At 44.5% G+C, this 14,168-nt stretch overlaps 1 protein-coding gene and 1 pseudogene across 1 annotated transcript in view; both read right to left on the reverse strand.

Moving 5' to 3' along the window:
- The window catches only part of KCNB2 (potassium voltage-gated channel subfamily B member 2), a 383,426-nt gene that overhangs the window by 64,249 nt on the left and 305,009 nt on the right, over positions 1 to 14,168 (reverse strand). The gene's annotated exons all lie outside the window — the stretch shown is intronic.
- Positions 10,508 to 11,224, reverse strand: LOC130854413 (RAD52 motif-containing protein 1-like; annotated as a pseudogene).

Here is a 14,168-nt window from a genome sequence, read left to right on the forward strand (position 1 = left end):
GATCAAATTCAAAGCCTGCAATTGATTTAATTGGGAGTCCCACCCTTAAAAAAAATAACACTTTCCTACCTGCTTTAAACCATTAAAAAATAAATAAGATGAGAATTTTGCTTCTCTTTTAAAGAATAAGTCACAGAGTGGAAGGTGTCAGTAGAGGCAGTTATGTGTGCGTGTAGGAAATAAACCTACTTCTCTGAACATCCCTGCAAGTGGACCCTGAGAGGTCCAAGAATGTTATCTGGACAAAAATATATTCCAAAGAGGCTTGTTCTCTGTGAAATGTGCTCAAACAGAGCAACTATAATGATAAGAACATTATGAGTCTTCCTTTTAAGCTTTTTAACACTCCAAGTCAAGTACCTCTGGCCTGGAAAACATGATAACTTCGGGATCCTGTGTATGGCTATACAGCACTTGATATGCAGTGGTGTTCAGTAGAAATTTAAACTGGGTAATTGAAATTGAAGTAGAAATTAATCTGTGCAAACATACTTAAAGGTAAGTTTCCCATCTTTGAAGCTTGGCTCCACTGAGTGTTCTTACAGGAGACACTACTGAATGTGGAGCCCTTCAATGCTCGAATTGGATGATATTTCTGTTTTCCAGTAGGACGCTCTCAGTCATAACTGGACCTGGGAATGATGGCTTGTCAAACCATGCACAGGAAGAGCAATGAGAACGTATTCCAGGAGCAACACATTACAAGTTGCACAATGAGAACTGGTGGGGTTTTTTTGTTTGTTTGTTTTTTGTTTTTTTTAAGTCATAATGCTCAACATACTCAGACTTATTTGTTGGCTTTTTCCATTACTGATCTCTTTGGGCAATCCTCATTTTCACCATCTGAATATAAATGTCAATTCTGCAAATTTGGTTCTAGTGGAAATTGATAATTAATTGAACCAATATTTATTGAGTGACCACAATGGGACAGGTCTTGTGCCAGGAGCTGAAGATCTGGTGGTGAATAAAACACCACAGCCCCTGCCTTCAGGGACAGGATCGTACAGGGTGACAGGAAGATGGTAACACACAAACTTACAAACATTGCAAGTTGAGTACCTTAAAGAAACAGGACAAAGTGAAGTTAGAGAAGACAGGAGGCTTGGAAGGGAGTTACAAAGGGTGGTCACGGATGGCTTTGCTGAGGAGGTGACCCTTCAGAGGAGACCAGAGGATAAATCAGAGGAACTGAAGAGCGGGAAGACAAGGATTCCACACAACTGTATAAAAGTTTAGGGTGTTGTTAACTCACTGAGTGTCACTAGCTTTTAAGAAGGAAAGCCTTTTATAATTTGGGGAGTTGCTTATAACTAATGTAAATAGGGACTTCCCTGGCGGTCCCGTGGTTAAGAATCCACGCTTCCACTGCAGGGGGCACGGGTTTGATCCTTGGTTGGGGAACTAAGATCCCATATGCCACTCAGTGGCTGGCCCAAGGAAAAAATGTGCATAAGCTAAGGAACTTAAAGAGGGGAGAAGACTCACATTTATTAAGCAATTTTTACATGCCGAGGACTACTCTAAGGGATTCAGTGAGGATAACCCTAATCACCACCATGATCATTATTATTGATTAGTGCTGTTATTATTATACTAAATTATTAATTTAGTGAGCGCTAAGCACTACGCTATAGGCACTCGACATTTATTTTCTCACAAAATCTATGCAATAAAATATGCCCTTGACGTTCAAGGCAGAACGCCAGTCTCTCTGAAAGAGGCGTGAGAAGCAGCAGGCGGAGCAGAAAGGAAGCTGAGGCGCCTGCTTGGGAACGGGGTGGCTTGGAGCAGAGCATTGCAATCGTGGGCAGAGGGGTATCTGACGCACGGCGAAGGGGACAGAGGCCCCAGCCTTCAGGGGCCAAGCAGTGGGTAACTCTTGGCTGCAGAGATGGGGAATGAGGAGGGGGCCCTCACAGAGTTCTGAGTGGAGGTAACATAAGCTGAGATAATGTTATGCCTCTAACTCTGCCAACAGCAAGATGAAGTGAGTGGTCCTCAGCCAAGGGCCGGCTGTAATAATTCTGGGAAGAGACTCTGAAGGCCTTTGCCAGGAGGGTGGCCACGGTGGAGGAGAGGAGGCAAGGGTGGGTCACGTGGGAGGAGGGCTCGGCCAGGTCGGAGTTGGGGGAGCTGGTGAGTTCATATTAGAGATTTTGACTTCAAGTGTCTGCAGGACACACATTTCCTAAGTATTTCACGCTGGTTTTGATTCCTTCTCACACCCATTTCATTAAACCAAACAGAAGCCCTTCTGAGAGACTTAATTAAGCAGGGCTGCTCTCACAGAGCCTGGCCAGCAGCAATTCCTATTCCTTTACAAATGCTCTTAAGGAAACATCACATGGTTAATCGAGCCGGGCAATGAGAGAAGAGGAAGCGCTGGGAATGGCTCCACATCACAGGCTATATATAGCATCCGATTACAGTTATTTTCTGTCTTGTGGTTAATTTCCATATCTGTATTGGTAAATTACATGTCAGGGCACATCTGCATTCACTGAAAGCAACAGAAACCTTCCCTATTTCCATCTTGGATCATCAGCTCAGAGCTCACGCTCCTCTGACACGTGCACACTGTAGGTAATATACACTCTGGCTGACCCTAATGGAAGCTCCATACATTATTTATACCTCCTCGACAGCAGGCAGATGGTGTCTACTAAAGGAACTCACACAGGGTTTTTGCTTGGATTTTTGTTTCTGTTTTTTATGAACCAGGAGAGAGAAAGAGAAGCTATCTTTTCAGAATAAATAGCCCACTTTCAAGATACAAAAAATGGGCTTTACAACAAAATGTCAGTTTCATATTTCAGTGGATCTACTTAGCACATGTTTTTTTTTTTGAGAAGCAGCACAAGAAGGCTGACACTGGTCCTCTGGGTGCACGGTGGGTAGACACTGGGCTCTTCAGCCTGATGAAGAGGGCCAATCCATTTGGTGACTTCTGTGTGAGTCAGCCTCTGATTCCATAATCTTACCCACCACCCTGCATTTCTGCACAGGAGCTATAATTGATTTGAACCAGAAGCAGGGCTAGGTTGAGGCAATTGGGAGGCAGGTTGGGATTGGGTTTTAGAAAATGGTGATTTTTCCTTAATCTGCCACCTGGATTGAGTGTGCAAAAAGCGGTTAGTCACACTTTCACAAGTGACAGGCTGCCATGTGGGCTTTGTCACTGTCTCAGAGGCTGGAGGTCCATGTAGGGGACTTTTACCCCTCCAGTGAATGAACTGTCCTTTGTGTAAAATGCCAACCCTTAGAATATATATATATATATATATATATATATTTTGTGTGTGTGTGTGTGTCTGTATTTATACATATATCCCCATATCCCCTCCCTCCCGCCACTCCCTCCCACCCTCCCTATCCTGGCCAAGTCACCAGCCATCACTGAGTTGATCTCCCTGTGTTATGCAGGAACTTTCCACTAGCTATCTATTTTACATTTGGTAGTGTATATATCTCAATGCCACTCTCTCACTTCGTCCCAGCTTCCCCTTTGCCCCCCACCCACCCCGTGTCCTCAAGTCTGTTCTCTACATCTGCATCTTTATAGAATATATATATTTTTAATTTTGTTGAAGTATAGTTGATTTATGACGTTGTGTTAATTTCTGCTATACTGCAAAGTGACTCAGTTATACATATATATATTCTTTTTCATATTCTTTTCCATTATAGTTTATCACAGGATATTGAACATATAGTTCCCTATGCTATACAGTAGGATCTTGTTGTTTATCTATTATCTATATAATAGTTTGCATCTGCTAATCTCAGATGCTTAGAATCCCAACTCTTAGAACATGGACCACTAATGATGACATGACGGTGAGTGCCCAGGTGGGATGACAGCTTAAAGGATGATATGCGGATAGGGAAGCTGATACAAAAGCCTGACTTTTTTTTTTTTTTTGATGCATTAACTGATTTGGGTTTTTGTATAATAATCTGATATGAATTGTGAAATTCATTAAAATATACAAAAAATCTAATAAAAATTCCACTAATTCAGAATTTATTATCATTTTGACAGGACCAAGCTGGGTTGGCTTATTTTTGCTTGGTAAAACACTTTCCTAATAGTGTAAAATTAATAGTGCAAACCAGATTGCAGAGGGAATGTTTAAAATACTTAGAGGACAAATTGTTTTCAGCACTGACAAGCCCTGTAGGAGTGCTGTTTACATAGAAACAAATGACATGCTGCTCATAAACCATTAGAATTTGTTAATTAAATCAGATCTTCCCTACCAGGCAACACTGAATTGGCTTCATTTGAGTTATTATATATTTTTCTTTTTCCTTTTTTTTTTTTGAGAGACTAAAACTGCAATTCTTAACATTCTATTGTAATTAAAAAGAAAACTATGTGGAAGAGTGCAAAAAGCATGAGATTTAGAAAAGTCTGGATTTGTATCACAGCCTTTTCCTTTAAGTATCTTCGTGACTCTGGGTGGGTGGCTTAATCTCTCTGAACCTTCATTCTCTCCTAGGTCAAGTGAGGCTTATATACTGACCTCCATCATTTCTTGAGAAGATAACACAGTTATATGCAAATGGCCTAGAACCACCATGAGCACACAGTAAGGGATTGTTCGTGTTTCTATCTAGATAGCCTTTGGGTTTGAGAGGTAAAAATTTAACTCTACAGAAATACAATACAATCTCACAAACTGGAGAGAAAATAAGCAAGGATGGTGATTTGCCATAGCAGAGAACGAAATTTTGCCATTTGCAAGAACATGGATGGAGTTGGAGGGTATCAGTCTTATTGAAATAAATCAGAGAGAGAAAGACAAATACTATATGATATCACTTAAATGTGGAATTGAAAAAATACAACAAACTAGAGAATATAACACAAAAAAACCAGACTCACAGATACAGAGAACAAACTGATGGTTACCAGTGAGGAGAGGGAAGTGGCGAGGGGATTAAGAGGTACAAACTACTGTGTATAAAGTGAATAAACTACAAGGATACAGCACAGGGAATACAGCCAACATTTTATAGTAACTATAAATGGAGTATAACCTTTAAAAATTGTGAATCACTATTCCGTACACCTGAAACTTATGTAATGTTGTAAATCAACTATACCTCAATAAAAAAGAATGGTAATTTCATTAATTATAATAATAATAAAAATAACAGCTTTCATTTACTGAGTACCAGCTATTATGGAATCTCCTTTTTATAGATGAGAAAACTGTGGAAACTCTTGTCTTTTATAACTTAAGTGTTAAATCTAGTGGCCTAGAATTAGAAAAGGAAAAGATTCTCAATAAAAACGGCATCTTAAAAATCACAAAGTGGGACTTCCTAGGTGGTGCAGTGGTTGAGAATCCGCCTGCCAATGCAGGGGACACAGGTTCGATCCCTGCTCTAAGAAGATCCCACATGCCGAAGAGCAACAAAGCCTGTGAGCCACAGCTATTGAGCCTATGTGCCGCAACTACTGAAGCCCTAGTGCCTAGAGCCCGTGCTCTGCAACAAGAGAAGCCACCGAAATGAGGAGCCCTCACATCATAATGAAGAGTAGCCCCTGCTTGCCCCAACTACAGAAAGCCCATGTGCAGCAACAAAGACCCAACGCAGCCAATAAATAAATTTAAATTTACCAAAAAAAACAGTAAAAAAAAAAAAAATTACAAAGTCTCTTTAATGTCAATATTTTGGAAAATTTCAGGTTTTAAACAAATTTAACAGCAATTAAAATTTTTAGAGGTCTTAGTTTCATGTAAATATATTAAGAAAGAAATTGTACGGTAAAGGCCACTTTATTTATTTATTTATTTATTTATTTATTTATTATTTTTTAGGGAGTACACCAAGTTCTGGCCACAGCTGGCAAAAATACTGGCAAGTTCACGACTTTTATTTCTTCTTAACATCTCTATTTATACTTGAAAACTAATGATTGTTTAATTAAATAAATAATTCAATTCGACTTGTCTCTAGACTTGAAGAAATTAAAGATGGTGGCCATTTCACAAAGCTTTTTTTTTTTTTTTTTAGCGGCTTAAAACAACAATAAACATTTATTCCTCACAAGTTCTGAGTCAAGAATTTCGGAGTAACTTGGGCAGTTCTGGCTCTGGGTCTCCCATGCGGCCGTCAAGGTATGGGCCAGGGCTGCAGTCATCGGGTGGCTGGACTGAGGCTGGAGGGTCCACTTCAAGGTGGTTCACTCCCTTACCTGGCTGCCAGGGTAGTGCTGGTTGTTTGAGAGAGGCCTCCTTTCCTCACCGTATAGGCATGTCTGTCCACCTGCTACTTGATCGAATGTCCTCACAACATGACGGCTGCCTTCCTCCACAGCAAGCTGTAGTGTCTCAGTCCAACGGTATGCCTTCCATACATTTTCATCAATGTAAGAAATAGAGTTTCCTTGGAAATTTCTTATTGGTGGTGGGAAGATGGGGTACAATTTTCACATCTCATCCTATATACTTCTGTGACTTTTTTTTTTTTAATGAGAATGTACATGATGGTGAAGATGCCCTTGTAGGTGTTGGGCTGTGGCTCAGGCACTCTGTGGAGCTTCTGCTTTGGGCTGAGACCAACACAGGACAGCGTCTCATCTTTGCAGGTATAGAGCTCACACGTGTTGATGTTCGTGGTGGCATTCTGTTCTGGTTGCTTCTTTTTTGGGGGTATAGTTTACACCAGGAAGACCTGTGGATACTGAATACTGAGTCGAAGGAAAAAGAACTGTCTCAGATGGACTTGGTTGCTGAGAAATGCTACCTCCCAGGTCCACAGGTGGAACTGTGACTTGAGTCAGGTTTGGCTGTGCAAGTGTCACCTCAGTCAGCTGCAGGGCTGTAGAATGTCCAGCCTCCGTAGTAGGTTCTAGAGCTGTAGTCTGCTCTAGGTCCACACGATGAGCTGTGACACTGCGTGATGTTGGCTGCTGCCCTTGATCCTTACTTGGAGTTGGAACTGTCACCTCCTGCTGGAATGGAGGTTGAACTGGTGGCTCTGGAGGTTGAGCTGGGGTCTCCTGAATGGTTGGAGAAATCTCAGTCTCCATATTGGATCCTGCAGTAACATTAAGTTCCACATCCATAGGTTGAATTGTGACTTGAGTCAGGGTTGGCTGTGCAAGTGTCACCTCAGGGTGTTTGGGGGGGGGGGTGCTGGAGTTTGCAGCAGGGCTGTAGAATATCCAGACTTCGTAGCAGGCTCTGGAGTTATGGTAAGCTCCAGGTCCAAAGGTTTCACTGTGACCCTGGGTGATGTTGGAGGCTCAGCATGAGCCTGATCTGGTGCTGGAACTGGTACCTCGGGATGCAATAGAGACTGACCTACAGGTTCCTCTGGAGGCGGAGCTTGGGGCTGCTGCATGGTTGGAGAAGGTTCAGCCTCCATACTGGATTCCAGAGTTAACGTAAGCTCCAGGTCCAAAGGTTGAACTGTGACCTCAGTCAAGGTTGGATGTGGAGCCTGAACCTCCTCTGGACTTGGAATTGTCACTTCAGGGGATGTAGCAGGAACTGCAGTCTGCTGCAGGACTGTGGAATGTTCAGCCTCTGTGGTACGCTGGAATGGCAATGGTTCCACCTCTGTAGGGGGCTCTGATGCCTGAGCCTGAAGCTCCTGTTGTGTGGCAGAAGGTACCACCTCCTTAGGGGGCTCAGGAGATATAGCTGAGCCCCCCTGGGGAACCGGAGACTGAGCTGGGGCCTCCTGCTGCACTGCAGGATGTCCCACCTCTTCAGTGGGCTCTAGAGTTAAGACAACCGCCAGATCCAAGGGTTTAACTGTGATATTAGGCAACACTGGATGTTGAGCTTCACCTGGACTTTGAGGTGAGACTGTCACTTCATTAGGTACTGAAGGTGGAGCTGCAACATCTGTAGGGGCCTCTGGAGGCTGAGTTGGGGGCTCCTGCTGGACTGGAGGAGGTTCAAAACTTTCAGAGGCGGTTGGATGCTGATCTGAAACCTCTTGCTGGACTGACAAAGGTTTCACCTGCTCAGAGGACACTGTGAACTGGACTGAGGTTTCTTGTTGGGATGGAGAAGTTCCAATCTCATTAGTGAATGCTGGAGTTACGGCAAGTGCAAGATCCACAGGTTTAATGGTGACAGTGGGCCGCTGCAGAAGCTGAGCTTGATCCTGACCTAGAGGAGAAACAGCTGTCGCATGATGCTCTGGAAAGAGAACTACAATCGCATTAGAGAGCTCTGGAGACTGAGCTAGGGTCTCCTGTTGTATTGAAGGTTTATTATGTGTAACAGCTTCTATAGATTGGGCTGGCAAAGGTTCAACCTCCTCAGGTGGTTGTGGAGGCAGCGTGTGGGCCTCGTGCTGGGCTGTAGAAAATTCTGCACCAGTAAGGGGCACTGAGGGCTGAGCTGAAGGCTTGTGCTGATTTGGAGAAGGTCCCACCTCTGGAGTGGGTTCTGCTGTTATGCTAAGCTCCACATCTGCAGGTGTGATGGTGACATTGGATAAGTTTGAATGCTGAGCCTGATGGTGACTTGGAGGTGAAATGGTCACTTCATGAGGCTCTGGAGGCTGAGGTCGTTGCTCCTGCAGCATTGCAAAAGGTTCTGTCTCTGCTGGAAACTGAGCTGAGGCTTCCTCCTGAGTTGGAGAAGTTTCAGCTTCTCCAATAGACTCTGCAGGCTGAGCTGGGGTCTCATGCTGGGTTGGAGAGGGTTCAACTTCCTCACTAAGCTCAGAAGGCTGAGTTGGTTGCTCCTGTTCACTTGGAGAAGGCTCAGCTTCCGCAAGAGGCTCTAGAGGCTGACTTGGGGTCTCCTGCTCGGTTGGAGAAGGCCCAACCTCCCCAGCAGGCTCTGGAGACTTAGCTGAGGTCTCTTGCTGGGTTGGAGAAGAGTCTGTCTCCTCAGGATGCTCAAGAGGCGGAGTCAGGGCCAGGGCCTCCTGCTTAGCTGTAGGAAATTCAGCTTCTGTAGTGGGCTCTGGAGTGATGGTAAGTTCCAAATCCAGAGGTTTAAGTGTGACACTGGGAAAGTTTGAATGAGCGTGATGCTGAATGCCAGGTAGAGATGCTACCTCCTCACTCACTGGACTTTGAAGTACATACTCGGTAGGGTATCCTGGAGCTTGAGTTGGGGCATCTTGATGGAGTACAGGAGGTTCAAACTCCTGAGGGAGCTCTAGAGGCTGAGACGGAGTCTCCTGCTGGAGTGGAGGTGGTTCTACCTCTTCAGTGGGCTCTGCAGTTTCACCCTGGGCCTCTGCCTGGGGTGAAAAAGATTTAACCTCCTCAGGGGTCTCTGGATGACGAAGTTGGGCCTCTTACTGGGATGCAGAAATTTCAGCCTCCTCAGCGAGCTCCGGAGGTTGCTCTGAGCTCCCCAGAAAATCCGTAGGTAGGCTTTCCTCAGGATAAATGGTATCCATATCGGAATCTACATAATCATCCTGCAACTGTTGTTCTACACCCTGAGTTTCATTTTCTAACTGGCCTGTAGTTCCAACAATAACTTTAGCAAGCTGTTGATGCTGAACAAGAACCTTCTTCAGGTTTGGGGGTGAAACAATAAACTTCGTTGGTTTTGAGCTCTTACTACCTAGAGGAAGAACAAGTATTTCAAATAATTGGTGACCTTCAGCCTGATCTAGACGTATGGTTTTAGTCTTACTTTTACGTCGAAAAGGCAGAACCAAGCCCTGATTCTGTTCCCAGTCCAGCACTGGAGCCGCTGCTGGGAGCCTTTGGTGCTGGGTTAGCTTGTCATTCAGATCCTAATGTGGAACAGCAAACTGATCTGGCCCCGTGGGCAGCTCTCCAGCTGGATCCGTGTCTGGGTGTGGAACCCAAGTCTCAGTCAATTCCTGATGAGGCAGCGCCAACATCTACTCTGGAGAGGAGGACAAGTAATTAGAGCCCCCTGACTCTGCCGGGGGTGTAATCGCATAGGGCGATTTGGGTGGGAGGTCTGAGGAATGTGAAGACCAAGGCTCCGTCAGCCCTGGGGAGTCGGAGGTCCGCTGGACAAGGTCGAGGGCCCACTCCAGAGGCTGAGATGCCTGGACCAGAAGTCACAATGGTTGCCATGTGAAGACAAGCCATGGGAACCAGAGGCACAGTGGGGACATGCTATGCGGAGGCTCCCGGGCACAGCCACCCAGGCCAGTGGGGCACGGGCTCTGTACTCTGAGCAGAAGCCAAAGCATTATGAGACTCCCGTGACACACGGTCGCCCCTCCCCCGCCTCACATCCCACCCTTTATTTATGACACCTTTAGTTCCACCACCTTCATTAGGTTCCGGCGGAGATCCAATCCGAGCAACCAGAGGAAGCCTTTTTCCCAGAGTCACCAGGGTGCAAACCATCCTTCCTCTAGCAAAGGGAACAATTACCTCCTGCTGGGTTGTCTCCCCAACCCCCCTCACCAGCCCTGCACCATGAGGCAGGATTTGGGCAGCCCAGGGGTGGGGGGAGGGGTTGGGAAGGATGCGGAGCTTCCCAAGGAAGCCACAGGGCCTGGCATTCTGGGAAATTCAAAAGTGCTAGTCCAGTTCTGGCAATTTGGACTCTTCCTCCTCAAAGCTCCAGCCTGAAAGACATTCTTTCTCCCCTTGGCCACACCGCTGAAAAGAAAAGTAGCTGACCCCTGAATCAGTGATGACTCCAGAATTTCTGTAGCAGGGTTTGGAGCAAGTGAGCAATTTGTCTTTCCTCCAACTTATCCAAAGGTTGCTTGGCCATGCCAACTGCAGGACTCCTGCACTCGTAGGATGGTAGCACCACCTCTAAAGCACAGAAGAACTTCAGGCTTTGCTTCTGAAGTGGTGCCACAGTATCTTCATCTTCCCTTTCTTCAAGGTCAGAAAGATCCTGACGCTTGATGATCCTTTTTGACCACCCACTGAAACCAAAGTAGTAATTTGCCAATTCTTGGCATCTGGAGCTGTTCAGGGCAAGGGCATTGTGTTGAACCACCTTATATCTGGTGCCGAGACGAACCTTCACTGGAGATGTCTGAAAAAGCTGCTTCTGGTCGCATGCCTTTTGGGCTCTGTGGGCATCCCTTGCCGAATAAAACTGGATGATGGCATAGAACCCAGGACCAGCCACTGCAGCCTTTGGGAAGACTCGGACCGAATACAGGAGGCCAAACTAGGAGAAGATTGCAAGGCCTCGGCCGCGGGTCCAGAGCTCAGCTCCCACACCAGCAAGGTTTTGTCACTCCCGGTGGGAACCGCAAAACATACCAACTCCTCCATGCCATCGTCACCGTGTGTGCGCGGCTCGGCACACGCGATACTCACACAAAATTTTTTGAGTTTCGAATTTCTAGTGTTTCTCGATGAAATAAAAATCCAACCAAACATTTTAATTTGGTAACAACTCTGATAAGGACAGTCTTTGGCCATAGGAGACATAAACTATATTTTTTACAGAGCATTCATGGGACATTAGGAAGTCACCTTAATTAACAGTATGATTTAAGCACCACATTTATTTTATTTTAATAGGATTATGTAATGAACTTTCGTGAATTAGTCTTTGATTTTTTTTGTTTTTCAGGTCAAGCAAATTGAGATTTTCCTTTTGCTAGGGAGCATCCTGTTCAGTCCTGATGTAGGAAAGGTCAGTGTCAAAACCAGACAGATCCCTCACCCACATTCTGCTATGCAAAGATACCCTTGGCCCTAGGAAGCCAAGTCTCAATGCATTTCCTTCTGAGCTATTGGGCTCCTCTAGTGAGCTTTCATCTCTCAGGACCCCTCTCTGGGGAGTGGTGCTGTCAGCACCTCTGAGACGCTGCAAGTAAGAGGAGCTAGTCTGCATTTCTTGGCTTTAAATTACGTGGCTCTGATCAAATTCTTATTTTTACCCAAATTGCATTATAACAATGACATAATGGCTTTGAGGTTAGAAATACACAGAAAAATCACAGTTTGTGAATTTGATCATTTTGACTTGTTTCCACTGGGAGCATTAGCCAATATACAGGAGCTCAATATTTATAAATGGCCTCTGCTCAGACAAGACAAGCGCTTAACCTGAAAAGGAAGAAAAGTCACTCTCCTCGTTATGGATCGTACTATTTTGAGAACTAATGAATGTACATAAAGATAAAACCCTCCTGTGTCCTTCTAGCTTTTTGAGATGAGTTCAGTGAGTGGATTCTTCTAAACTAGAGAATTCACTTACTAACATACTTATTTGTGGGCAGCTGCTTCCTGTATTTGCATGTATCTGTAGGTATTTGTAACGTACTTTCATGTGATTAAAAAATAGGAAGACACAGTCCTTGATTTGGAGTAGCCTATAACAGAGTGTACACACACATTCACACAACACAAAACCTGGGTAATATGGCAATAGTAAATACTAAAATGGTATAGGCAATATGGATAAGCTAATATCACAAAGTAGTAACTCTATGTCAGGATACATAAAAATTCTTATATTGCCCCATTGGTTACCTTACCTAAGAATGATTAAATACATAAAGTTATCAAAACAAAACAAGCTGACTACCACCACCAAACAAACGAACAGTAATTACCCACTCTGAAAGATGGTTGAGTAATGAATACAGGCAACAATATGCATTGAGAACCTACAATGATGTAAATAAAAAATTCTCTCAAACTCTTATTAAAGGAATGTATAATCCTTTGGTTAGGTAGGAACCAGTTCCAAAGGACTCTCTAGAATGTTCTTAAAGACCGCAAATTTTCAAGTATCTTCTAATGCATTCAGTATTGTTGGTTTTCTGTTGTATAAATGTGTCTTTAAATAGTGATAAAAATTTTACCCAAGTGCTGGGTGGACTGAGAACACAGTGATATGTGTTCTCATATCCCCGGGGGGTGGGGCAGGGGGAAGCATTATGATCACAGAAAAGTTCTCGGAGAAGGAGGAAATTTTAAACCAAGTTTTAAAGGAAATAACAGACACTAACTGCTGGATTAAAGCAGGGAAGGCACTTCTGGAAAGAAAGATGGCACGAGCAAAGGCTTAGAGATAGTAGCCAGAATTAAGTCGGGAAAACAAAATCAGTCTGGAGCCCTCCTGAGTTTTTGGCACATTCCTGTCATAAAGCTGGTAGCAGAGACAGTAAGCTGTTGCCCTGATCTGGTAAAGAAGGGATTTGCTAAGCAACCTTGCCCCTCGTGTCCTTCCAGAGAGTATTGGCATGGACACTGGAATGACACTGGAGCCTAGAAGCAACTTTATTTGCAGATTTTATCTGGGCTCTGCTTTTACAACTCTAGCTGGTGTGCCACTGGCCACATGGCTCCAGGGACAACTCTCTCTGGCAGCAGAATTACACTCATGCAAGACAGCAGAGCTTCCTCTGCTCAGTGGACACAATACAGTCTCAGATATTTGCGCGAGCAGATTTTTGTTTTAGTCCCTAAATTTTGGCATTGTAGTAGGTTTTCTCTTTTTTCTTTTTTTTTCTTTTTCCAAAGTCAAACATGGATTCCAGCCTCTGCAACCCTCTTTCCATGTAATTAATTATTTCTCCCCTAACAAGACTAATCTAGAGCAGTTTGTAATTGGTGGGCTCTGGCTCTGCATCCCCAGTGGGCTTTGCCTCTAGGTGTTTTGGTTTTTTGTTTGTTTGTTTGTTTTGCATCTTAGTTCCCCAACCAGGGATTGAACCCAGGCCCTCAGCAGTGAAAGCACGGAGTCCTAACTGCTGGACCACCAGGGAATTCCCTAGGTTTGGTTTTGAAGGGAGCGGCATTTGTTTCTGGCCCTCATGCTTCCTCTTATGTCTCTCTCATACTTACCGGTTGACCTGGCCACCAAGGACTCTTCACTGCTGTGTCCTCCATTTCCTGCCCTTCCTCCCCAACCTACTCTGCAGGGGCACCCCATATTCTAGACCCTGGACACCATCAATAGCGTGACCCCCATCTCCATCAGCCTACCTGCTAAGCCTCCCCAAATAAACATAAAACTAGATTTCAAATAGTGTTCTTTCTGCGCACAGCTTCAAGAAACATTCTTGAGGGTCCCTTCCCCCAATCAAATGTCCACTCCCAAACCCCTATAGAGAGAAGTTCTAGAGCCACCAGTGCCCAATAAAGAACCATCAAAAAGGAGATGCCTCACTAGATTCCTGGAATAAGGAACTGAATCAATTAATTCATGTGTATAGTAACGTAGTAAATGCTTCCTAAGCAGTTCTGGAGGCAGTGTGGT

The sequence above is a fragment of the Hippopotamus amphibius genome, chromosome 5, assembly GCF_030028045.1.
Source record: "Hippopotamus amphibius kiboko isolate mHipAmp2 chromosome 5, mHipAmp2.hap2, whole genome shotgun sequence".
NCBI classification, from domain to species: Eukaryota; Metazoa; Chordata; class Mammalia; order Artiodactyla; family Hippopotamidae; genus Hippopotamus; species Hippopotamus amphibius.